Here is a 24,281-nt window from a genome sequence, read left to right on the forward strand (position 1 = left end):
ACAAATTAAGTTTCTAGCTTTCAAGTGAAAAACTAATCTGCACATTAAATATGCCTGCCGGCCATGTGGCCTGGCTCCAACATTATGGATTGCTCTCACCCACATGCTTTTTCCCCCTCTTTGTCATCCTTTCTGAACATGAGCTTAACAGAAAGGCTAACACCCTTGTCCAAATGCCTCTCCAGCAAACATGCCTAAACCCCAGCCAAAGCAGTTGTCAGAGCCGAGAGTGTAAATTTTCACTGGCCTGAACTCCCTACACTTTCTGGCATGTATGGAGCTGGGGGAGAGGAGTTTAATGGAGTTGATATCATGGAGAGCAGCCTTGTCCCCAGTGGCCTGATTGCCCTGTGCTTCACTGATGTGACACCACTTCCACCAAGGATATGATCTCCAAATGTGTGGGATTTTCTGGCAGCTATAAATTAAATGCCTGTCTGCAAGGGAATTGAACAGCTAGTTTATTAACCCCCTCTGACAGCCGCTGTCTTTACTGCTAATGCATGTGGGTTGTGTGTAGGTTTTGTTTTGTTTCTCCCAGTTCATGGCTGAAGAAGTTACAAGCTGATTTGCCTCTCCTCGTTCTGCTTGTGCTCCTGTGTGACTCCAGCTCCTGAGAAGTGTCTGCTGGCCAAGAGCACTCAGTAACACTTCTAGATAGTCAGGAACCACCCGGGTCATCAGCATGGCTCTGCCCAGCTCCTGACCGCCGACAGGCAGGAACGGCCAAGGTCTCTTGAGGCCTGGGTACAAAACGGGAAGAGAATCAGATCCACAGTTTTGTAGCCAAGATGCAATATTGCATGTGTAATAACAGTCTGCAAGGTGGCTACAGGCTTGAGACTTCCTTGGAGACAGCTTTTGGTTTTAGACCTCTGTAGCTCTTTGGTTACTTGTGCCATAGCATAAGACAGCAACGTGCGTGTGTGTGCATACACAGACACTTATATTTATACAGGCAGTTATAGTAAGAGACAATTTGCTGCCTCAAAGAGTCTAAGGGCCAGATTTAGAGAGGTATTTGGATGCCCAAGGCTGCACTGAAATGGGACAAAACCCAAGTGAGTTAGGCACATAATTGCTTAGAACAATTCTAAATACATCTGGGCACACACATGCATCCTCAGGGGTCTATATTGTCTTAGAAAACCTGGTCGTTAAGCAGTAAGCAGCAGGTAGAGACACAGGAAGGACTGTGACGTGCATTTGCCATGTGGGAATTATGGCAAAGGAAGTATCTGTGACTTTTCCAAGGTTATGCGAGAAGGCAGTGGCAGAACATCCTCTTTCTTCTATTGTGTTACTCCCCAGCGTCAGCTCTCCCCTCTTCCGTTAGCACCAGGACTGAGACTGGACTCCATGAGACTCACTCATGCAGCTCCCCAGCTCTCTCCTTCCTGTTCATCTCTGCTGGGTCTGCCTGTAGCCACCATCCCTGAACCTCAGACCAACTCAAAGAAGTTTCTGAGGTATCCTTGAGCTCCCAGAAGGTGCAGCTACAGTTGCAGGCTGTGAGTTTGCTTGTGTTCTCCAGTTTGGCCCCCTTCACCCCTCCTTCCATCTTCCCTCATTGTTTCTCTGCTATTTTCTTTTGATTTGCAGCTTTACCGAGCACTGAGTTTGCAGCAGCATGTGATTACCCTGTATGGAGCCTTTCCCACTGACAGCATGATGAGCGGAGACAGTGTTCAGTGCATATACAATTTAAGCCAAGCAGGAGGCCAGTCCAACACCTCACTTGCCAATTAACTGAGTCGATATTGTGCACAGGATAATGTTTGTTGTTTGCCTGTGTTGCTAAAACACTTCCAGTGTGTTTAGAGCAATACAGCAATATCGTCCCCCCCCCCATAGGGATGAGCTCTTCAGCTAAACCAGGACACCATCGCTCTGAGAGCAACAGCCAAGGAGGGAGAAAGTGAACTGAGGACCTCCATGTGAACTGAGGACCTCCATGGCTTTGTGATCCATCAGGGTTTTGTGTGAATACAGCACCAGCTGCTACAGGCCTATTCAGGGTGTGGGAAGATGAGAGTCTTCCACTGATCAGCTGATAGTGTGTAGATGCAAGGAACTGGAAAGGAAATTGCATCTGTGTAGATAAAAGGCCTTCAAGAAGATGTGAGGCAGCAGACAGACCATCTGCAAAGCAACCACATAAAAGAGCCACAGGCAAATCTAGTTCCCACCAATCTCCCTTGCTTTATATGTCATAGTAAACCATGCCTCGCTATCTGATTTACAAAGGCTGGTGTCGATGCTGTTTCCACTGACAGCTCAAGGCAAAGGGAATCCAGCAGAGAGAAACTACAAGTGGCTGCAGGCTTCTCCCACGTAGCAAGCACCTGCTCTGGGAGCAAACCTGCCGGCAGCCCCGCGGCACGTGGGTAGCGTGGGAGCACTGCCGCTCACCTCGGAGGCAGCTCTGATTTCCGAGGGAGCTGGGCCTGCGAGCAAACAGCAGCTCCTTGCAGAGGTGCTCACTAGCTTACTTTCCGTTCCCTGAGGGTGAGCTCCCACTTCTTTCTGGGGCTAGGTCTGATCCCTGCCCAGATCTCAGGTGTCATATCAGTGGGAATCACTCATGCTTGCAAGGGAAGCAGAGACATGTTCTTGGCAAGGCTAGCCCATCTGCTAGAGGGCTCTGAGAGATGCCCCAGGCAAAGTGCTGTTGGTTCTCTCAGGGCAAGTTTCTGCCTCAGGTTTATTTCTTTTCCCAAAGAACACAGACAATGTTTTCTTGCCTCTCTTGATGTATGTCCATGAGGCACTTCCATACCCAAGCAAAGGTGGCCACAGGAGCATGTTGGCACACAGGGCCATTGGCACACAGACGGCAGGATGCACCGGCCCTCCTCATGTGGCAGCACAAGAGAAGAGAAAGGACCACACACCATTTTGCTTTGGTATTTGCAGCCTTCATCCATCATTACCAGTATTATAAAATGTCAGTGTCCACAGGGGTCTTGCCTGAGCTCAGAAGGGACCTCTTATGGTGGTTATGGATAAAAAAATCCCTATTAAGCTGAGGCCTCATCACTCCATTCCTCTAACAGGTCCCAGGCCTGTGTTTCCTGGTTGGTCTCTCACTATCCTTCACCATGTGTCATGTTCACTGAAAGCACCTGGTGACCAGAAGCATGGGATGTCCCCCTCCCTCCTTCTCTTCCTCTTTCCTGGGCTTCACCAGGAAGTATTTATTAAGTGTCAGAGTGATAAATGAAAAGTCATATTTTATTGTGAATTATTCCAGCCCTGCAGTGGAGCCCAGATCTATAGCCTCAGAGAGTTATTAACTGCTTACCGCAGAGAGCTATAAAATCCTCATCATTTTCTCCAGTCTCTGCTCTGTCAGGGTGAAGGAAAGAGAGCCGATTATCACACAAGATGGTTGGGAAGCTGCTTCCAAAATTCCTCTTTGATTGGAGTCCAGTGTTGGCTGGAATGATTTTATCAGAGCAAGACATGTCTCTTGAGAAACACCATTGCTGGGGTTGGTACTTTCCACTCACTCTTCTCGTTTTCAGCTTGCACCACTCAAACTCCTTATGAGACAGCCCTTGGGAACCTCGCTCTGGCAGTGGCGGTTGTATTTCTTCCCTTGATGGCTTTCATTCAGAGGCACAAGAATAAACAAACACCACTTGAAGGTGCAGTCAGTGCTGTCTTTTGAATTATCTCATTGTCTTTCTCCAAAGACACCCCACAGCTTTCCAAACAGGTAATGGTATTCACATGCGCTTCATTGCTGCACTTGGGACTTAAATATGTCATGTCCGTCTGCTCCTTGCCCAAGCTGCAAAAGAAATTCCTGGTGCAGTTTCACCACTTCAAATGCCTGAATAGGAGCTGAATTCCTGTTGACACCAATTGAATTAGGAATGTGCTCTTTGCTTCTTCTACTTGATGAGAAATGATCTGGGCTCTTTGTGCCCTCCGATCATCTCAGAACAAAGATCCTACTGGCTTTTTTTGTAGTCTGACTGCTGCCATCTCCCATCAGCATTGCCTCAGCACTTTTGGGCCCTGTGCTGGCACATGTTGGTTCCCAGGCAGCTGTGTACAGCCAAGTTGTGTTGACTCTCGTGCCCAGAGAGGAACTGGGTCCCAGGACCTGGGTGGCACAATGGCACGAAGGCACCTGGTGAGTACGTTCAAGTAACTCATCCTAGCAGTTACCAGTGGTGCTGTCTAAAGGACTCACTGTTGCTTCCCAGGTGGTGCAAGGGTCGTTGCTGCTCTCATCCCAGCGGCTGACAAGGGCTCACATCTCAGTCATTGTAGGGTTTGTAACTGCCTGCTGCAGCAGAAAGACTGCACCCAAAAGGCTGCCAGGGCCTTTCGCTATGCCCTGGTGATGCAGGGCTGGACACTTGGGTGGTGCAGGGTAAGAGGAATATATGCTGACTAGGTTAGTTTGTTGTCATCTTTCTCACAGGTACTTTTTGTGCTTTTCTGCTTTGGATTTTACTGCTGCTCAGTGATAATGACTTCTTTTTGTAGTGCTGATAGTCCAGAAAAGGTTGGCTTTAGAATCTATGAGGACATAAAAGGTTTAGGTTGATCAAGAGATGAAGACTGCACTCCATCTTTCCAAAGACATTTGACAGCTAAATTCATAGGTCCCCCGAATCTTCTCCAGAGTTTGTTTGCTGCTGGAGGATTGTCGAGAGGTAGAACAAACCTCTTTCAGGACAATGAATATAACAAAGACTGGATCATCTTCCATGCCTTCATATACAGGGGACTTTACTGGCATATTTGTTTCTGCTTGAATTTGTGATCTGGAAAGGGAGTAAAAGCGCATACACTGAGTGTGCATTGGAGATGGATGGGCTTGTTTGGAAAAGGGTGGGGTCCTACTATGGGAATAGTTGAAAGCCAGAGGGTTCAATCCATCGGCCTGTAAGATTTGCTGTCTTGTAAGATCTGATAGGTGTAATGATGGGCTAAATTCATGTTTGGAGCTTTACTTCTTAGCTGAAGATACATCTGAAGCAAGATCATGAGCAACATCTAGGTCATCCTCAAGTGCAACAGGCATTTTATGTGCTCCAAAACAACAGAGGAGAGTGAGGAGGAGTCATAGCTTGCAGCTTGGTGGACTCTTGGGGCACTCTGCCTCCATTAAATGAAACTCCAGTTCTAATTATATCCTACAATTATAGCCTTCAACCAATGTGATTTGTAAAGAGAGGGGTCATAGATACTGAGATCACTCTGAGATTGACTGTGCAGTGGGTATCAGTAAACATCCTTGACTGCCTACCAGAGTCTGACAGAGATGTAAAGGACTAATGCAAGAAGGCAGGGCACGCAGCTGGATTGATAGAAGCAGTGGTGTGGCCTCTGGCCCCTGAAGTTATTACGTGACAAGGCAGTGAAAGCTGCAAACACGAGGGCAAACCATATATTCAGTGTGACAGTATTAGACAGAGGTTAAGAATCTTGTGGACTGCTATCAACGTCGATGAATGGTCTCCAGCAGGGATCTGCATTAATGTGTTGAGTGCCAGGCTCCCTTGTGTGTACAGCAGCTGTGTCAGACCAAACAGCCCCATGTCAGAGACAGAGCCCATCACCCTGAGACCGTGGCCAGGGCAGCAGGGCTTGTGTCCCTTGAAATGGGCTGCCTGTCAGAGGTGGCAGCTTGGAAAAGCTGGGCAGCTCAGGAGGGATTCAGCTGCAGATGAACTCTTTAAGAGCATGGGATGACAAAGAGTTTTGTTTTGTTACCTAGAAAACCCTGTGGTCAGACTGGATGCATTGCTGTAAATGATGCAGTTTTGGCTTGAAATTCTACTCATGGAGTCTTTTGCTTTTCTACTGTGTATTTCTTTAATGGCCTCCAAGAACGGTACAAGTTCCTCTCCTGCAGTTGATACTCATGCAACAGAGACTCTGTATGAGTAAGAGTCAGTCCTGTAGGTTATCTGGTCAGAAAGAACCCGTGTGTTGCTCTGCTCTGGCCTCTTGCCAAGCTCAGAAAAGCTCAATGACCCACCTCTGCACTGAGTCTAATAAGTTGTGGTTCCTCCTATGCTCTTCTTGGATCTCAGTGATGGAGAATTAGCACTGCTCTTTGGTCAGGTCTTCCAGGGAATAGCTCCTCTCCCTGTTAATATTTGTGTTTCAGATGCCATTTAAATATTTCAGTCTCAGCTTACAGCTACTGGCTCCTTGGTGTATTAAGACAGCTAAGGTGATGGAGACTGAATGAAAATCAAAACCAGATTGTCTTCTCATTTGCCTGGTGATATAATTCCCCTTGGACTTAAGCTGTATGAGGAAGGAAACAGGTCTGTTTAGACGACATAAATTGATCTGCTGATTGAGATGGAATAGTTGGTTTGGCTTTGCTCCAGCCAGCTTGATTTTGAGTTTGTTTTCCCTGAAAATGGGTTGTGCAGCTGCATGTCCTTTGACTCAGCATCTTCTGCATATCTCAGCCAATTTCAGCTCTGTTTGATGGTGGGGTAATGGTCTTTAAAGGGATGATGCTTACACAAGTTTCACGGAAGGTAGGGGTGAGGAAGATGAAAGGGACTTTGTAAGGCTTGAAGGCCCCAGTTCCAACTTCATCAGTGTGTCCCATGGGAGAAAGAGGTTGAAAAAACTTCAGTAAGAGCTCACAGGCAGTGAACAGTGAAACACAAAATCATTTAGAAATTTGATTTAACTGCTCTGGTGTTCAAGAATTTCTTCTTTATTTACCTTCATAGCAATATGGGATCCACATGCAGACATATAATGAGAGACCGTCTCTGACCCCAGCCTCCCATAGACTAAACGGATAAGGTGGCCAACAGCCATTTTATGGATGGTAAACTGAAGCAAAGAAAGATTAAATTATGTTCTCCGAGTCCCACAGGGTGTCTGGTTGACTGTCAGCCAGTTCTCTCTTCCTTTCTTGTCTCTAATTTGATTCTTTGATCAGAGGGTTTGGCTTTTGTTTCTATAACTCGTCCAACCTTCTTCTTGTTTCTAGCAGCCTTGTTACAGATTTTAGCAGGCTCTGCTGCGCTGGCACAAGCATTGTTCTTCTCTGCAGGATGGGTTGTACGTCTGAGTCATTCTTTGCATGAGTTGTCTTTCTCTTGGAGATGTTCTCTGGTTTCTGTGATACAGAATAAATTGCAGTACATAGCTTATTAGAAAAACAACAAAAAAACCCCAAACAAACCTTCAAAATCAAGGCAGTTCAAAGAAGCAAGCAGCAAAGCCCAACATAAACAAGCTGTAGGAATATAATTAGAAACTCTTCCATCCCACTAGCTTCTGGGATAGACTTATCAACAGCCTCTGCTCCCTAGGTCATCAGATGCTGAAGTCTGGTTTTACACTCACATTTTCACCCTCTGAACTGAATAGCAAAGGCCATTCTGCCCCGCAAGGTGGAATCTGAGTGGGAATGCTCAGCTCGTGAGATGCTTCCCACCACTGCTTGTGGCCAGATCCTGGGTCCTCCTGCCAACCAACCAGCTGCCTTCCTCTTGAGCAGAGGAAACCAGTGTATGAATGCTTCTCCAAGAGAGCAGCACATCCCCTGGAGGTCGCCTACTGACAGGGCTTATGTGCAGAGGCCTTGGTTGCATTAATGCAGCCACCGACAGATGTTTGGAAGGCAGGATCTGGGCACTGCACCACTGTTAAAGCTCCGTGGTTTGAGCTACAGCCACGAGTGGGTCAGACTCCTGACCATGGAGCGGTGAAACTCAGTGCTGCCATTAGAGAAATTCAGGGAAGCTCAGATGTATGTTCTGGAAGGATTCCCCTGCTTCTCATGCTTTTCATTGTGTGCTGCTGCCTCTGAACACCATGGGGGTTTGACAACCTGTGGGAAGATATTCCAGACCAGCAGACTTACCATGTCTTGGCACGTGAAGCAGAAAGCACTTCTCTCTGTGCCATGCTCTTTTTTCTTTTTTGGAAAAACAACTTCCTTCCCTCTGCACCTCTTAGCAATGCAGCTAAAAATCAGATTTACCAAGAATGTCTTTATTGATTTACAGGGTTCATCTTTATGAACAACTCCAGTATTTCTCTTTGGACAAAATGAAGCAATATTAAACATTGTAACAATAAATCCAGAGCACCCTCTTCTCTGCAGGGTGTAAGGTTATCCAAATGTATGCTCTTGTATTTATCATTTACCAACAGAGCTATTTAAACTACAATATTTGACAGGAGTGGTTGTGTCAGGTGTGATGGAGTGTGTGTTATAAAAGGACAGTAAGAGAGACTTTGCATTTGTCCTTCAAACATAAAGTCGATTTTTGCATGATTGGTACTTCAGAGATCATCTTCAGCACAAGATTAAGTGAGGACAATATTCAGTGAAGTCAGATGACTAAGACCCAGTGGCTTTCGCTGTGCACTGCAGTCTCCTGGAGGATTGTGCACTTCTGCCGGGTACGTAAAAGGTGCTTAAGAAAAGCAAGTTCACCTGCGCTGTACTGCAACCTCTAGACGTGACATTTTCAGATGAGTTCACACTCCTTCTGGAAGATTTTGAGTTGGGGGCAAAAAGTTGTAACTCCACCTTAATCATGCTTTTAATACATTCTGCAGGAGTGACCAGCTTCTGTAAACAGGCCCAAATCCAGCTATTTTGAATTCTGCTTTTAATCTGAGAGTTACTCTGGTGAGCACACAAGCCTGCTTCAGTCTCAGGAGCCCTTCAGGGCAACACCCCTGACCAGCGGTGTTAATGTGCTATCACATGGCGGGTGGCCAAGGTCAGATGGGTCAGGAACTGACCTTTGCAAAAAGTATGATTGATAAGGATTCCCTACTGAGTTGGAGAAGAGATGTAGGGAAACTGTAGGGAAACCATAGCACAGTGCGAGGTACAAGGTGTCAGGCACAGTTCAGCAGTCAGTCTGTGGTGCGGAGAGGCGTAGCTGCTGGCTGAGCGCAGGATGCATGGAAAATACCCCCTAGATACAGCACAGAGAGTAAGGAAAATATGGTGTGATACTGACTCATGGAAGGGCAATGAAAAATGTTTCTGTATAAAGGCTTTTGCTAGAAACTTACTATTTCATTTGATGGAATGAGGAGAAATGTAGCCCCTGGATAAGCTGGTGTGTGCTTACGCATCTCCATCCAGTTGTCATAACTTGCCCTGTATTTTGCAGCTCTGGTTCTTGTCCTGCAAGAGAGATTGTCTGGCCAGAGAAGTGCACCCTGGCTGAGGAGCTGACAGACGACGTGCTGAGCCTGAAGCTGGGGGCCATGGGCTATTACTAATTACCAGCATGCTTTCAGCTGCAGGCACCTTTTAACAGTGCTTTCCTGTACTACATGTTGTACAAACAGAGAGCGAGAGCCCCGGGGTGCTACGCAGCTAGGCAGACACGGTAAAGTGTTTTTCTCAAGTCTGGCAAGGCAACTGGTGGCAGAGGCAGGAATAGACAAGGTCCTCTCTGTTATCCTCCTGCAGTTTCCTTGCTGCTATACTGAAGGAGATGCAGTTCCAGGCTATAGGTGGAGTGGAGAGACAGAAATATTTAAAATCAAGACTGGGAAAAAAGTGCACTCAGGTGTTTCATTATTCCTCAGGTAACTCTGACCTGAAGTGTCTAGAGCACAGCAGGAAGAAGGCATTAGTTTTGTAAGCCCTTGTTTGCAAAAATGCGAGCCTGTCTGTATGCTCAGCTGCTGAGCCGGGATCTTAAATGACTCTCATAATGTATTTACCAGTGCTGTGAAGTTCACCCTTTTATACTAGATTATGGTAATAATGGTATTGTGCAGCAGATGAAATTAGTTTTTCTACACAGTTTTGTTTCATCTCAGTGGCTAAATGTGTGAAATAAAAGGTGCAATTGGCAATATTTTCATGGGTAAGCCAGTTTCCTCCCACACCCACCCTACAAACACAGATGCTTCCTCATATCCTGGGGACAAGCTGACTGCCAAGCAGTGCATGAAGGGACTGTGAGAAGTGAGGGCTTTTTTAAGATTTATATTTGCCATTAGGATAAATTTGAAGATTTATGATTTTTCAGATGATTGGGGACTGTTAAGTGCATCTCACATGGGTTGGCATCTAGCATGGACTGTAGCAGCCCCAAGGGATACTGGCAACATGACCCTTTTTCTTTCCCACATGCACACACCAGCAGAAAGTGCCCCACACAGATATAAAGACTTGTATGTAGCAGAGGAGACTCCGCTGTACCTCAGCATCCTCTTTATATCAACTCTGGGTGGTCACAGCAAGCTAGTTGCCTCTGGCTGAAACATGGGCATCCCCGCAGTGCTGACAGCACTCCTAAAACCTTGCCCAGGCACGGGCTCAATACTTCTGAGAGAGCAGCAGGCTGTGTGGGAGAACAGCACACATCCCGTGCTGGCCTGTGCACCAACATGTGAGGCTTCAACCAGGAGCAACGTGATGTGTGGGTGAGGAGGAGTGCGGGGACAGTCTCAAGCATTTGGGTCCCATTATATCAACAATTGCATTATGTGAAATGTTTAACGGATTTGCCTGTTGATTTCTCAACCCAAAGCCCTTTCTCCTGTGAAAGCATTTACAAGAATAAGAACACTGACCTCTTTTCTCATTCCTTTCTGAACCTGGGGTTTGCTTTGAAAAGATGCCAAAGAACATCAACCCTGAGGATGCCCCTCAGCAAAAGTTCACATCTTTTTTCCAAAAATCAACCAAAAAAACCTGTCCAAGTTTCCATAGTCTTGTTTGGGGCTAATCAGTATCTACTGGTTGGTCGTATTGAGCCAATGCACCAGAGAGAATTAAGACTCCTGCCATCAGACTTTACTTCCTGTGATGCATTTTGGTAACTTCTCTTCATGAGCTGCTGGAGTAGTTAGAAATTCAGGCTACGGGTTCTTATCAAACATCCCAGATTTGCCTGGACGAACATCCAAGCTAGGAGTCAGCTTAGAAATTTCCCAAGAAGATTTTGTTGTTTTCATGTTCTGAACAGATAGCAAATTTTATCTTACATTTTGCATGAAGTGGTCCAGTCCCAGCCTCCCACCTTAATCAGGGATTGCTGCAATCATCAGTGTCCCAACAATGAGGCCAAGGTAGAGCAAAGTCTTTTCTTAGTTTCAGTAGCAAGTTCTTTAAGTTTAATCTTAAAGATTTGCATCAGGAAGCTGAGAGAGACAGGGGAGGAAGTGCTGCTGCTCGTTTTGGAGGGGTGAGAAAGTAGGTCAGACAGAAAAGTGTATTATTATTATCAATTCATTGCATAGCATGTGCTCCAGTAAAAAAGCAAGGCTTTGTTGTGCTGAATACTACTTGTGCTAGCAAACATTTCACAGTAAAAAGCCTTCAAACCTGTGCAGAAGTGAGTCCAGCCTGAGCTGAAATGCAGCCACCTCGAGGGTTGAACCCAAAGGTGCGTTAACAGCCAAGCACTGACCACTGGCGACTGCAAGGTGGATGTAGCCTTAGAAATAACAAGCTGGGAAGAGGCAAGTCTAAGTGTCTTATACAATAGCCTACGCAATAGCCTTAAAAGCCCCTTCCACCAGGCTTGTGAAGAGTTCTGATGAATTTCATCAGAGGGGCGGATACAGCTGTGAGAAGCAGCAGGCAGGTTTCTCCGTATCCACCTCACGTGCCTCTAAGCTTAGCTTTCTCACTAGGTTAATGAAAGATAGTACTTTTCTCACCAGTCCTTGCCTTGCTGATAGCCTTAGCCCCCCCCAACACTGAGCCTTTAATGAGCTGATGCAGTCAGGGCCTCGTTTTTTGTGTTCCCACTGAAAAGTAGCACCTGCAACAACACGCATGCCCTAACAACACACAGGGGAGCTACTTCGCCGTGGCCTGGAAGGGAAGAGGGATGCCTGCTGTGCTGCCAGTGCTGCACGGAGAGTCGGATAAACCACGTTTAACTTGCAAGATGTGACAAGATTATTACTCTGTGGTGGTGATGGGGAAGGAACCAGCTGCAGCGTGACAAACAGCTTCTTTCACACCCGCAATGACAAGCACACCCCACCATGTGTGAAGAGGGTGGAAGTGCATGAGGCCAAGCCAGGGATGAACACTCAGCTGCCTGCTACAGTATGAGCCCATCTCCACTTGTATTCAGCGCTGTTGGTGGGTTTCAGATCAGCCTTGGTGTTCAAACAGGATGGGAGGGGGTGTGCACATGATTTTTTTTTTCTTCAATCTAATTTTTGGCAATAATCATACGTAATTTTCATGCACTGCCTTGCGTCTCAGCTTCATTCATCACCAATATGATGGCCAATTAGTCATCTCTCACTATTAAGCAGTGCTAACAGCTACTTTAAATGCAAGCAGAGCCTTAATCTAGTTCTAACTCAGATGGACGGTGATACTTGTAATTAGGACATCAAACAGAGGAGAAATGTGATATGTTTATAGCTGAGGGAACCTTTGCATTGAACTATTTCAGGAATAATTATGTATTATCTTTATTAACATGGCCCGAGTTAGTAAATAATGGGTCATGCTTTTGCATTTGGGGTGTTAAATATATATATTTTAGATTCAGGCTAAATTCCAGATTTCAGTGCTGATTTGCTGTGAGATGCTGCCTTGCCAGATCATCCATTACAGGTGCAGGTTTACTGGGAAAGGGGTGTCAGGACTTCCCCACACCCCACCCTGGGTGGGGTACGGATGCTAGGGCATATGACCTTGTTGTGTGTTTCCCTTCCACACCCCCTCAGTTCTTTCTGGGGCATCTTCCCAATGCAGCCAGATCTGATCGTGCCTTAATGTCTCAGGCTAGGGGGATGTTTGGATGCTGCATGCCAGCTGCATATCACTGCCTGCTGATACATATGGTGCCATTTGCAGATGACAAGTTACAAGTGCAGCACCAATTTCCCATCAGGGCATGTGTGTAGTGTTTCTGTCTGTGAGATACAGATGCAGGTCAAAGTAATGGCATTTATAGTTTTGCAGTACGCTTCTCCAGGAAAAAATAGAAACTCCGTTCCTCTCTGTTTTTCCTTTGCCCTACAACGTACATGGCTCTGTGTTGATGTTAAAGCGCTGCCATTCAGGGGGCTGCCTGGCACAGCCTCTCCTCCTGCTTCAGGCCTGGCTGGAAGCACCAGGCTCGCTCTGCCAGCACCACTCCTTCACTGCGCCAAAGTGGGATGCTCTCAGTGAGGTACAAGGCATCTCAGGTGTTTGGTAGCCAAGGGCTCCCTTTTGGCTCCCTTGTAGCCAGTTCCTATTACACATCCATGCTGTTCTCATTTGAACCTGGGGTTGATACAGTGCTTGCAATGGTGGGTAAAGCAGAATAAATTTCTTCTAGAGAGAAGAGCAAAGTAATAAAGGGTGAGGAAGCCATTGCAATAAACATACATTGATATATATCATGAATACGCCTCCTCAGACATGCTTTGGCCTAAGTAGTGTGTGTGACAAAAATCAGATAAACACCTACCAGGTTTTGATGAGAAAATTCAAACAACATTTTTCTCACTGGAGGAGCTGAGAACCTGCTTGCTCCCTTGTTTTGAGATTAATAGAAAGGAAAGGGGGGAAACGGAGAGAAGTTGTTTTGAAAGCAGAAACTTTCTGTTTAAAACGATAAACAGGAAAAGGGGAAAAGATCAGTGTCAAAATTCTTTGGTGGGGGAAAGAAAAATATGGAAATGAGTTTAAACAAAATCTATTTCTTTCTCTGGAGATGGTTCTCTGTTTTTCTGTAGCCTTATTAATCAGCCTGTTCCTGTCTCTCCTTTTAAAAGAGGCAAGGGAGAACAGAAACCCTGTGCGTGAGAATGTGAGAGTGAGGCTAGAGGACCACTTTACACATATATTTATAACATTAGTATTGCAGTTCTCTGATTCCAGCTTTAATCGACCTTCTTTTCTCCTAATGAGCCACTCAGAGAGATGTTTGCCTCTTGCAGCAAGTGTTATACTCTCCTTCTTTTTCTTCCATTGAGGATCCCACTAAAAGAATCCCTTATCCCCTCAGTTCTCATGTCTGGGCTGCTGTACCCAGGAGGCTCTTTGCTGACCATGGCTGGAAGAGCCTTGACTGTGCTGGGGGTAAGAACTCTGAAAAACGCCATGCAGCAGCCTCTGCGAGGGTCCTGAAATCTCAGGACAGCATCGGCCACATGGCTTCCACTCCATCCTTGAAGCTGGATCAGAGACACCAAGCTAATGGTACCAAATTCCCTGATGCTCCTTCATACATCTTCTGTTTGGCGTTTGATGTAAGACTCAATGTTTTCAGGGTCACCTCAGCTGACTACCTCTCCATATGGAAATCCTTTGGTGGTGCATGTAACAAATCAATAATGACTTCAGTGTGGTGCTTTCTCTGTTGGAAGGCACTAATGAACAGTCAGGCAGAAGGCCCGCCTGATGTTCATTAAACCTATGAAATGCCCTGCAGCACAGTAACAATTGCAACAGTAAAATAAAAGTGGAAAGACAAGGCGGGGTATCCATTCACTGGCAAACTGTACCTCCAGCCAGCATATTCTGGCCTGTGTCCAGAAGCCTTGCCAAAACAAGGGTAGGATCTGGGCTGGATGAAGCTTTTATGGGGTGGAGAAAACATGGGTGAACTGTTTGCCACTTCAAATCCTGGCCTAGATTCCTCTAAAGGAAATGATGGAGAGCTTTTTCAGGGCCAGTCAGTTTTGTGGAAAGATAAAGTAAGCAGAAGAAATTAAAGTTGATCTAAGGATCAACTTCGGTTGCCATGTTATGTCCGTCTTAGGTCAACTCCTGGCTGGAGCCAGCTCCATGGTTTCACTCAAGTACGATATGTAGACTGAGGGTTGGTAGGGGCTGTGTCATCTAACAGCGGCTTTTCTGAGACATCTGAAACCTTGTCTTACAGTGTTTGGTCATTCCCACAAGTTCTGTCCATGCTGCATTAAGATCCATGCTGGATCCGTGACCATATTGGGCTAAGATCCATCCAAGTTGCCCTCAGGCCTAACGCAATGCTTCAGGGCAGCAAGGCCAGTTTATCCTGGTTGGCAGTTCAGACCATGCTGTTTCTCAGTTCAGGCCCTATCAGCTGGTAGAAGGTCTGTTTGCATGAGTGGTGTGCAAGGCACTGCTTCCCAGAAGTGTCTGAAGTCTCTCATCACACCCTGTGTCCACTGTGTATATGTTAAACAGAACAATTTCCACTCTTCCTCAACCACAGAAGGGAGCAAAAAGCATCCAATAAATTGTAATGGGACTTTTAGAAGCATATTTCCCCAATGCACGTAAACTGCTGTTGAATTTTACTGCATATCGGTGATCAAATGGACAAAGGTAGTTACCACTGTGAAACACTTCCAAGGACTAAGTGCTTTTAGAGTCTAAGTGTGTCATCTTCACTTTAAAAAAAATAAAAGAATTGGAAGGCAAGGTGACATAGAGGGCAGAGTTTCAAACCAGTTTGAAACCAGAGCTTGAACCAGAGTTTGCTGGGCTTCAGAAGCACCAGTAGTAAAACCAGAGCCATATTTTCAGCTTCCCATGTAAACATTTGCATCAGAGCTAGATTTTCTGGTGTCCTCAGCAGCCCCTCATGGGATGGTTGAAGATCAGCCACTGCAGTGGTCCTGGTGGAGTGGGTCATATGGGTCCAATGCTGGATCTGTGGCTTGTACAGATTGTTGCATCACTGGAGACCATCCATGAGATGGGAGATTGTTACCATTGTCTGTACAACACTGCACTGGAAAGGAGCACCTGAACTACTGGATCTGCTCATTTCTGTCCTCTGCGTCGCTGAAAGCTGGACCCAGGCCTCAGTGGGTGGATCTCACCTGACGGATGCTGATGTGGTGGTTTCCCTTCACCCGGGCGGGTGCACGGGTACCCAGGATGTAGGAGGTCAGGCTGTTCTCTCCCCAACCAGGTGTCACCTCCTCCGCTTGCTCTGGCCACTGTGCTCTTTTACAAACATGGATCCACTCTTCTGGGCTCTTAAGACAATTATCTTGTCTGTGAAAAAGAAACCTTCTCCCTTCTTATGTTCAACACGGCAGAACTGCGTATTTTAGATTATTTGGGTTTTGCCTTTCATCCTGATCTCATTTCATTTGCTTTTACAAAACTTTTCGGGAATGAATATCACATTTATCACCATCTCCTCTTTTACTCATTATTTCTTCTTCTGTACCTTCTTTTATTCCATTCCTCACTTCTCTTTCTGTTTACCAACCCCTCCCCACCTTCTTTTCTATGTATCTTACAGGGCTGCTTTATCACAGCTTTCCAGTTTAGTGGATTAACTTTATTAGTTTCTTTTGTATGTGTCTAATTGACATGCAGTTTCAAAATCTATTTCATTTCAGCAGAACTGACCTTTATTCCCTTGCAGGCAGACTTTTTTTTTTTTCCTCCAGCTAATACCTTTGCTACACTGCTGAAAAACAGAGAGAGGTGCAACACTGTTTTTTGCTCAGAAGCCATCGAGAGTTTATGACAACAGCAGGAATCACACAGCAATTGGGCCAGAGGATAGATCTAAGCTTTCTACCCCATATAACCATAAATGAGTGAGCTTAAGGGGTTTTAGTTTTCTTTCCGCTTCTATTTCTCACAAAATCTCTCTCCTCCTCTGAGAATGTTATTGCCACAGAAGGAACAAAGCAATGTATGGGAGCACCTGTGCCTGGGCCTGGTGGTACAAGCTGTCTCTGACAATAGGAAGAGCAATCTGTTTCAAAGAAAGGTGCAAAACCTTCCTAAATGACGCTTTGGGGATACTCCTTGCTTCCAGTTTCATGTCTGCCAGGGCCTGTGCTTGTTCTCCAGCACAAAACTTTCTCTCTTGCAGAAAACCCCAGGGTGCTGCAGTTCCAGCGCACATCACCATCGCTTCAAGCCTCACTGGGGCTTTGCAGGAGGGAAATCCTGGCAGAAACTGTCTGCTTGTTTCTGCTGTCCGGTTGGTCAGAAGGAAGTGAAACCAAACATGAATGTAAGTCAACACTCTTCTTTTCTCTTAGCTCTTTTGAAAGACCTGAAATAGGCCTTTCGTTGGAAAAAAAAATCAGTCAGGCCCCAGGAGCCCTTTAGCTCCCGCTGACATGGACTCCGGTTCCAGAGCATCTGGCAGACAGGTCCTGCTTTCCCAGGTGCTGTCCCTGCTCACAGACGACACGTTTCTCTCTCCTTATTTCCTCACTCAGCAGAGCAGAAATGGCAGTTGACAGCCTTTTTTATAAGATGTTTTCATTGTAATTTTAATGGGCTAATTTCTTTCCCTGAATTGCCATAATTCAGATTTAATGAAACATGCCTTATAAAATTAAAAAAAAATACAATAATAAAGTGGAACGCCCCATTAAGCCAAAGAACAAGGAAATAACATATGTCGAGATCTGATCACTCTGACCCTGCCATCCCAGCAATGCTAGCAGTCATCATGCACGTGCTTTACATCATCATGGATGACTGTGCTTCCCACCAGGAGAAAATATATAACAAAATAATAACAAATAAATTGAACTGGGAGGGAAACTGGTACCTCCTCCCTTTGCACCCCTGCCCAAGTTCACATCCAGTGCTGTTCAGTCATCAGTCATTGCTAGGTAGCTGCACTGCCTAAATGGCCTTTTCTTTCTGTCTTCTGTGGATCCTGCTCCGAGATCACATACTTTTGTGCTCCAGGCAGCCACTGATCTCCATCACAAGCTGTGCCAAGGGGGGGACTGATCCTGCTGCCTCCAGTGCTCACTCCCAATGGCTCCTCAGGGCAGCGGAGCCCTGGGCTTGCTGCACATCAGCAGCATATCCCCAAGGATACAATGACCTGAGAGGGGGTTTAGGCAGATCTTCCTCTTCTTGTTGCTTGATGCCTGCTAAGAGTGATCTTGTCTTTGGCCTCCTTAGGATCTATACATATAGAGGTGGTTTTTAAGGCAGATGTTAAATGGTCTTTGACACTTTATCCTGAATCCCATTAACTAGGAGCTCAGTGTGGCACGGGTGAGGAAGGCTGGGATGTTTATGAGACTGCTCTGTCCGTGAGGGTTCCAGACTGCCTCTGCACTAAGAGGGGAGGGCTGCGGTGTTCAGCGATCGCTCAGAGCCAGGAGCCAGAAGAGACCTGTCTGGGCCTGTGCCTGAGTTGTGCCTGCTCAGCAATGCCATGTGTGAGCCTCTGCGTGTTGCAGCAGCCAGTTGCAGATAGCTTGTGGCAAAGCTGCTTAAAAGAATAGCTCTCTGTAAAGCCAAATGTAATAATGAGAAATTTGGGATTTGCAGCCTTGGTTTGTGGAAAGCTTGCTCCAGAGCCTGTGGGATGTCTCCCAAGTGTCTCTGCACCACCAGGCAAGATGTAAGTTTGGGAAGTGGTACATTAGAGCTCCCATACCGGTACAATGTCTTTTTTTGGACAATTCCTCCCTGAAAATGCTGACCTCCAGCCAAGAGCAAAAGCAATCAAGGGATGAAATTTATTATGATGCTGAGTCAACGTGCGAGATTAATGCTTCCCTTTCATCTCACGACCCTTCATCTTTGTGTTTCAAATCAGGTACCGTGTAAAATATAGCCCGTAGCATGCTACCTGTGGAAAAAAAAAATCAAAGAAAATAACCTGTTTGCAAGTGAAGGGCTGTGCATTGCATCAGCTTGGGGAGAGTTATTAATTTCCCTCTGTCCTTTGTAGTTGCATGGGTGGTCATGCCAGGGTGGTCTAGAGTTCCATCCCAGAGCAGTACAGTTCAGAGAAGGGATGACGCAGCTGATAGAGATACAGTTCTGCTGTATTTTCAGATTTCTAACATGCTCAACCAAATCAGACTCTCAGGGGGCGGGAAGTGAGCTGAAAAGAAACCTCCTGCTTTCTGTGCAGTTAATACCTCTTGCAGCTGAATTCCACTGATCTGGGAAGCGAGGCACTTTGAGTCTATCCAGCAGGTGTTATAGACACAGATTTGGGCTAAGCACTCCTTTTCTCTAGCCACCGGAAAGCTTCCATTGCCCCATGAGCAAATTGGTGTCTGTTAGCCATGGAGGAAGAGGTGTTATGTATGACCACTTCCACTCTGTTGATGCTGGAAGGGAACATGCTTTGACCCTACAGATTTCTGAGACATTGTGACAAACAAAATGGAAAAAGGTGAGATAGAAATTTCTATAAAAATAAAGTCAAGGAAGGGAGAAGGAATCCTTATTCAAGCTTTAACGAGCTAGTTATTGTTGAGTAATTACATACTAGCAACTTCTTTACAGGAGAGGAAGGTTGCTAAAGTTCAGTTTACTTGTCTTGGTTAATTAGGTCCCATTCCTTGGGGATGTGCTAATTGGATGGTGACATTCAGTGAGATAATGAAATAAATGTCATGTCATATAAAGAGTTAATTAATGATAAAGAAATGTTCGCCCTTCTAGAGGCATGGAGCTGGAGTTGATGCAATAGTTTGGATGCATTGCTTTTCTGTTGAGAAACACTGCTTGGCATAAGTGTGACTTGGCATAAATGTTTGTGGGAGCACATCTATTTGGATGGAAATTTTGCTGGGAAGATTTATGAGGTCAGAGAAAGAGAAAGAAGAATGCAGGCTGTTACCTGGACTGTAGGATGCTGCTTTGCAAGTAGTGGTTTAGGAGATGGCAGCACTCCCATTGTAAATGAAGACCTTGAGTAAGTAAAAGTGTTTTCACCCCTAATAGTTGCTGGTTCATATGTCCTTCACAGCCAAGATGGGTGCTGTGATTTAAACATCATTACTTTGTGTCCAGAAGCAGACAGGTTGGCTGTGCAAGGTTGCAAGGTCAGCAATATGGTGACTGCTGACACTTCTATTTTTCTTCATGAATGCCATAGAAAACTTGCAGGAAACTGCTCAGATGGCCCTTGTAGAAGAATATAATTTCTGGACAGATGCAGTAGGACAAAAACTTGCAAATCCGCAGAGAAATTAACAGTATGACTTGTATCTGATTGAAAAAAGTGTTGCTTATGTACATACCTTACACTGGGAATCGTAGAAGAGAAGTCCATCATTGGAAAGCCTCTCATCCACCTGCTTATTCCTCTTGAGGAACAAATGGACCTTGGAAAGCCCGGCAACAGTGCTGGAGTTGCTCACCGCTCTCTGGGAGGCACAGAGTCCATCTGAGCACAGCCTACTGTCAGTGACGGGGAGAATGGGACATGCGCCTTGTGTAGATGTGCCTGGAGGGCAAATCTTGCTGAGCACATCTGCTAACAAAGAGTTTGTGGGCGAGGACTCTGGCCTTACTGTTGAAATGTAGCTGGGTCATTCCTAGCGAGTTCTTATTTCCTCAGACTCATTGCATGAGCTTTCTGCTGGAGCAGAGCTCTCATAAAGGTGTTTGCTGCATGGGGTCTGGTGCTAACTCATCAGCTACTGAGGTTTTTTAATGGGCATATTACTGTATTTCTGGCACCATCTGCTCCTCTCTCTGATTACTGATGCAAGGAGGGATTAAGAAAAAGTCTTTTCCCTCTTTCAGCAGGAAGGGAGTTATTAGTGCTTTAAACACACACATCGAATATGTTCCGTGTGCCCAGCAGCATCTGGCATTTCCTCTCTGTCTTTTCCTGTGCAAATTGGTGGAGGAAATCTAATTGGCGAGTGGAGATCTCTGGCTGAGAGCTGCACTGGGTGCTGGGAGTTGCTGTTTGCTTTTGTTTTCCCAGCAGCATGTTGTGTGTCCCAGATCGAAGGCTGTTTCTGCAGGTTCTATCACCGGTCAGCAGAGCTGACCCTGCCTCTGCACATGCATTCCTTGCTGCGGGCAGCGTGGGAGCCACACACTGGCGGACAGAGCAGTGGTGGGGTGTCTCTCGGAGTTCATATCCACCCTTTCATATCCATCCTAAGCTTGCTCTTAGGAGAGCCTCCTACCCCTGTGTAATTGTTATTCAGTCCCATGTGGAGAAGGTCAGGACCAACCGTGAGAGGGAGGCTGCGTGTGAGATCGCTCATGGGTGAAGGGGTGCCTGGCATACCGATGAGATGGCACAGCATCCATCAGCGCCAGCAAGGAGGAGATGCTGACACTCATCGATAAAACATTATCTGCGGCAAACTAAAGGGAACAGCAACAGGTGTCTGAGAAGCCATAAAGAGGTCATACAGGCAAATGGGGGAGCCATCTCCCCAAGGCTAATCCTTAGCTTTGGTCCTGTTCCCTGTTTTTCAGCTTACCTGACTGCACAAAGTGTAGAAATCAGAGTGCACAACTGGGGAAAAAGACTAACTAGAGTTTTAAAAAGCTTCAACAAAATCCAGTGCCAATTGTACTCTGAGTGGGCTTGTTTCATTTGTGGATGTCAAGCCATGTCTTGGCTACAGTAAGCCCACTGCAGAGGGAACGAGGCATGGATAGAAATGACACCTGGTATATAGCATGTCATGGGTATAAGGTGACACACGGCATAACGTGCAGGTCTGGAAGAGACCTGCAGGTGTGCTGGGGTGGTCTGTGACTCTGTAGTGAGGATACATCCTGTTATAATGACTCACGCATGGGAGGATTGTCTAAAGCTCTCAAAGTACAAGAATTGGGAAAATATATTCTGCGAAGTTTCCCTCTCTGTGATGCTCTGGAGTCCATGTTGGTCCACATTAACTGAATTCTCTGAGGTAGTGATGAGAAAATACAGTGAAGATTTTGGGCAGCTGTTGAAGGTTTTCCAGGAAAGAGCGTAGAGTCCTGGGCCTTATGGCAGTTCTTGGACAACTTGGACAACTACCCAACATTGGACAATATGGAAGGGGTCTCCCAGGTATTTCATGCTGCTAGTGGCTGTTCTGCACTGTTCACCGCTGTGGTGGAACTGGTGGCAGTTGTGACAGGAGTCAGTTCAGAAAGTAACTGTGTCAGGGCTGGACAAGCCCCCAAAGTCCAACGTGGAAGAGAAGTATAAGAAATGACAGGTCATTGCAAATGCAGGGCTGGACTCAAGATGCAATCTGAATGACTTTGGGGTAATAGGAAATGCAGGGCTGGCTGTAGCTTGTTTAATATTTGAGAGACTGGCTGGTATTTACTAGCATGCATATTGTTTGAAAGGTCAGTACACAATCTTACAGTTTCTCTGCACGTTTTCTTTGGGCCTGGAATGAGCAGTTGTGCTCACTCACCCGTGGCAAGCAGAGAAACCATTTATCAGCAGCAAGTAGTTAAAACAAATATGCTGAGCTGGTTGGAGGACTAAATCCAGACAGTAGAGGTGGGATCAAAGGAGCTACTTCTGTGTTTGTACCTGGCTTGAAGTTGGCTTTTCCCTTGAGGGGTCAACAGACAATGGAGTAAAGATTACAGACGTCTCAGCACTGTGAGGGTATGTCTCTAGTGGGGCTTAGTCAGGGAAAAGAGGAGAAAAGAAGGGAAGAAAGGATTGGCAGAGACCCGAGAGAGGTAAAAAACAGGGAGAAAGGACACAGATATGGGATTTTACTGTGCCTTGCCCTGGGTTTCTTGTGCGTAACCTTCCTCACTCTTATAACTCTTGTTCCTTGTTGGCTGTCCTGGTAATGTAAGAGCAAGCTTGTTAGACTTCTAGGATACATAGGACTCCTTTGACATGGCTGGAGCTGGATCAGCCCTAGTGGTACTTTATCTAACCTCAGTGGGGAGGATCCCCATGTCTAGAGGCTTTGTGCAACTCTCCAGTTCCTCATTTTCTAAAGCCAGCACTGAGCAGGTTATGCATGCCTTCCCTATCCCAGGCTGTGAGGAGATTTTTGTCCAGAGGAGCTTCTCTGCATTGTCTCTGCACTGGTCCTAGTGCCAGATCCTGGCTTAGGACCATGTATTTCATGGAGGGAACCCAAACTCTTCCCAGAACTGCACAGGGTTTGAAGGTTGCACTGAACAATGCTTGTTTTACACCGTTGGTGTGCGTGAACCCTGCCCTCATGGTGTTTGAACACAGTGCACGTGTGTGCTAGAGAACAGTTCTAAGACTCTTGGATAACTTCTGCTTTTCATAAAGAAAAGAAGAGGGATCAGGCTTGGAGAGAGATCAGTGTAGTTCTGAGGATGCAGGCACAGATCACTGGGTGAGCCAGGGGTTCTGCATGGCTCAGCATGAGAAGGGACCTACCGAGTCCCACCGTCAGCTCTTCCTGCCGGTGGCCACCAGCAGCTGCTCCGGGGAGAGCACAGAGGGGAACAGCCTGCCCAGGGGGCTCTCCAGGCCTCAGGATTTGCAGGATGAGCTGAGCTGGAGGTGCTTCCCTGGCTCTTGGTAACCCATGGTGGATTTTGACTTCCAAGACCATGTTCAGTTGCTTTTTGACAGGGCAGTAGAGATAGGGTTAGGTAAGGGTGGAGGGTGGGATACATCACACACAACCTCAGACCCTTGCAGTGTCAGCATCTCCCTCCGATCCATCTGCTTACACTCCCTGGGTACTCTGGAGGGAAAAATGAGCACTTTGAGGCTCTGATTCACGTGCCCAGCTGCAGATGCCCACTTCAGAGGCGAGCAATCACTCTTCTGTCTCCATTAGCAATGACAGGCGCTTTTGTGACTCCCAAGGTGGCTTGAGTGGGGTAAACATTTACCCTGTAGAAACCTGTGTTTAGCCTGATAACTCCCATCCAGCTGGGAGAAGAGATGGATGGTTGAAGAGATAGGGGCAGGGAGATGTCACAAATGGAAATTCTTTATATTCCTTATAAACTGTGTCCTGCAGCATGAATAGGTGGTGTGTCTGTGCATCTGACAGAGCACTGTAAGACAAAAAGTGAGAGAGCCACTTAGCCAGCCGTGCCATGTAAGCTTTGGTGAGGCCTGGGAAGGCCACTGGACAGTGTGTCCCTTGCAGTGGATGGCTTGTCCCTGGCAGAGCCAGCTCTGTGTGAGCAACTCACGTCCAGCCCAACAGCAGCCCTGCTTGGCTGACATCTGCTTTCCTCTGGCTCCCATGAGCGGGTGGCTGGGTGCACTGTTGGCCTTCACATCATCCCTTTGAGGTGAGTTTTTGTTGCTGTGTGGATTTTTTTAGCAGGCTTTTAGGGGAGGGTGGGGCAGTCTGGGCCTAGCTCCTGTGGATGACGTGAGAAGCAAACTCAGCCTGAGCAAAAGTTTCTGCAGAGGCAGCAGAGATCTCTGAGCTGGCTTTGCCACAATATGATATCTCAGCTGCCCAATGGAAAGAAGATGGAGTGAGGTCAGGTAAAGCCCAGCACTCGCCATGTTCTGCACGGCCATGGGGCTGGCTTGAGGGTGTCTGGAGCTCAGTTTTGACCTTTCAAGTACCCCATTGAGGTGGATCTGGACCTTGGTGGAAACCTCAGCCTACAGCATCCTCGCAGCCCTCAGCAGCAGGGATGACCCCTGAGCTCC

Source organism: Strix aluco, chromosome 19, assembly GCF_031877795.1.
Source record: "Strix aluco isolate bStrAlu1 chromosome 19, bStrAlu1.hap1, whole genome shotgun sequence".
Taxonomy (NCBI): Eukaryota; Metazoa; Chordata; class Aves; order Strigiformes; family Strigidae; genus Strix; species Strix aluco.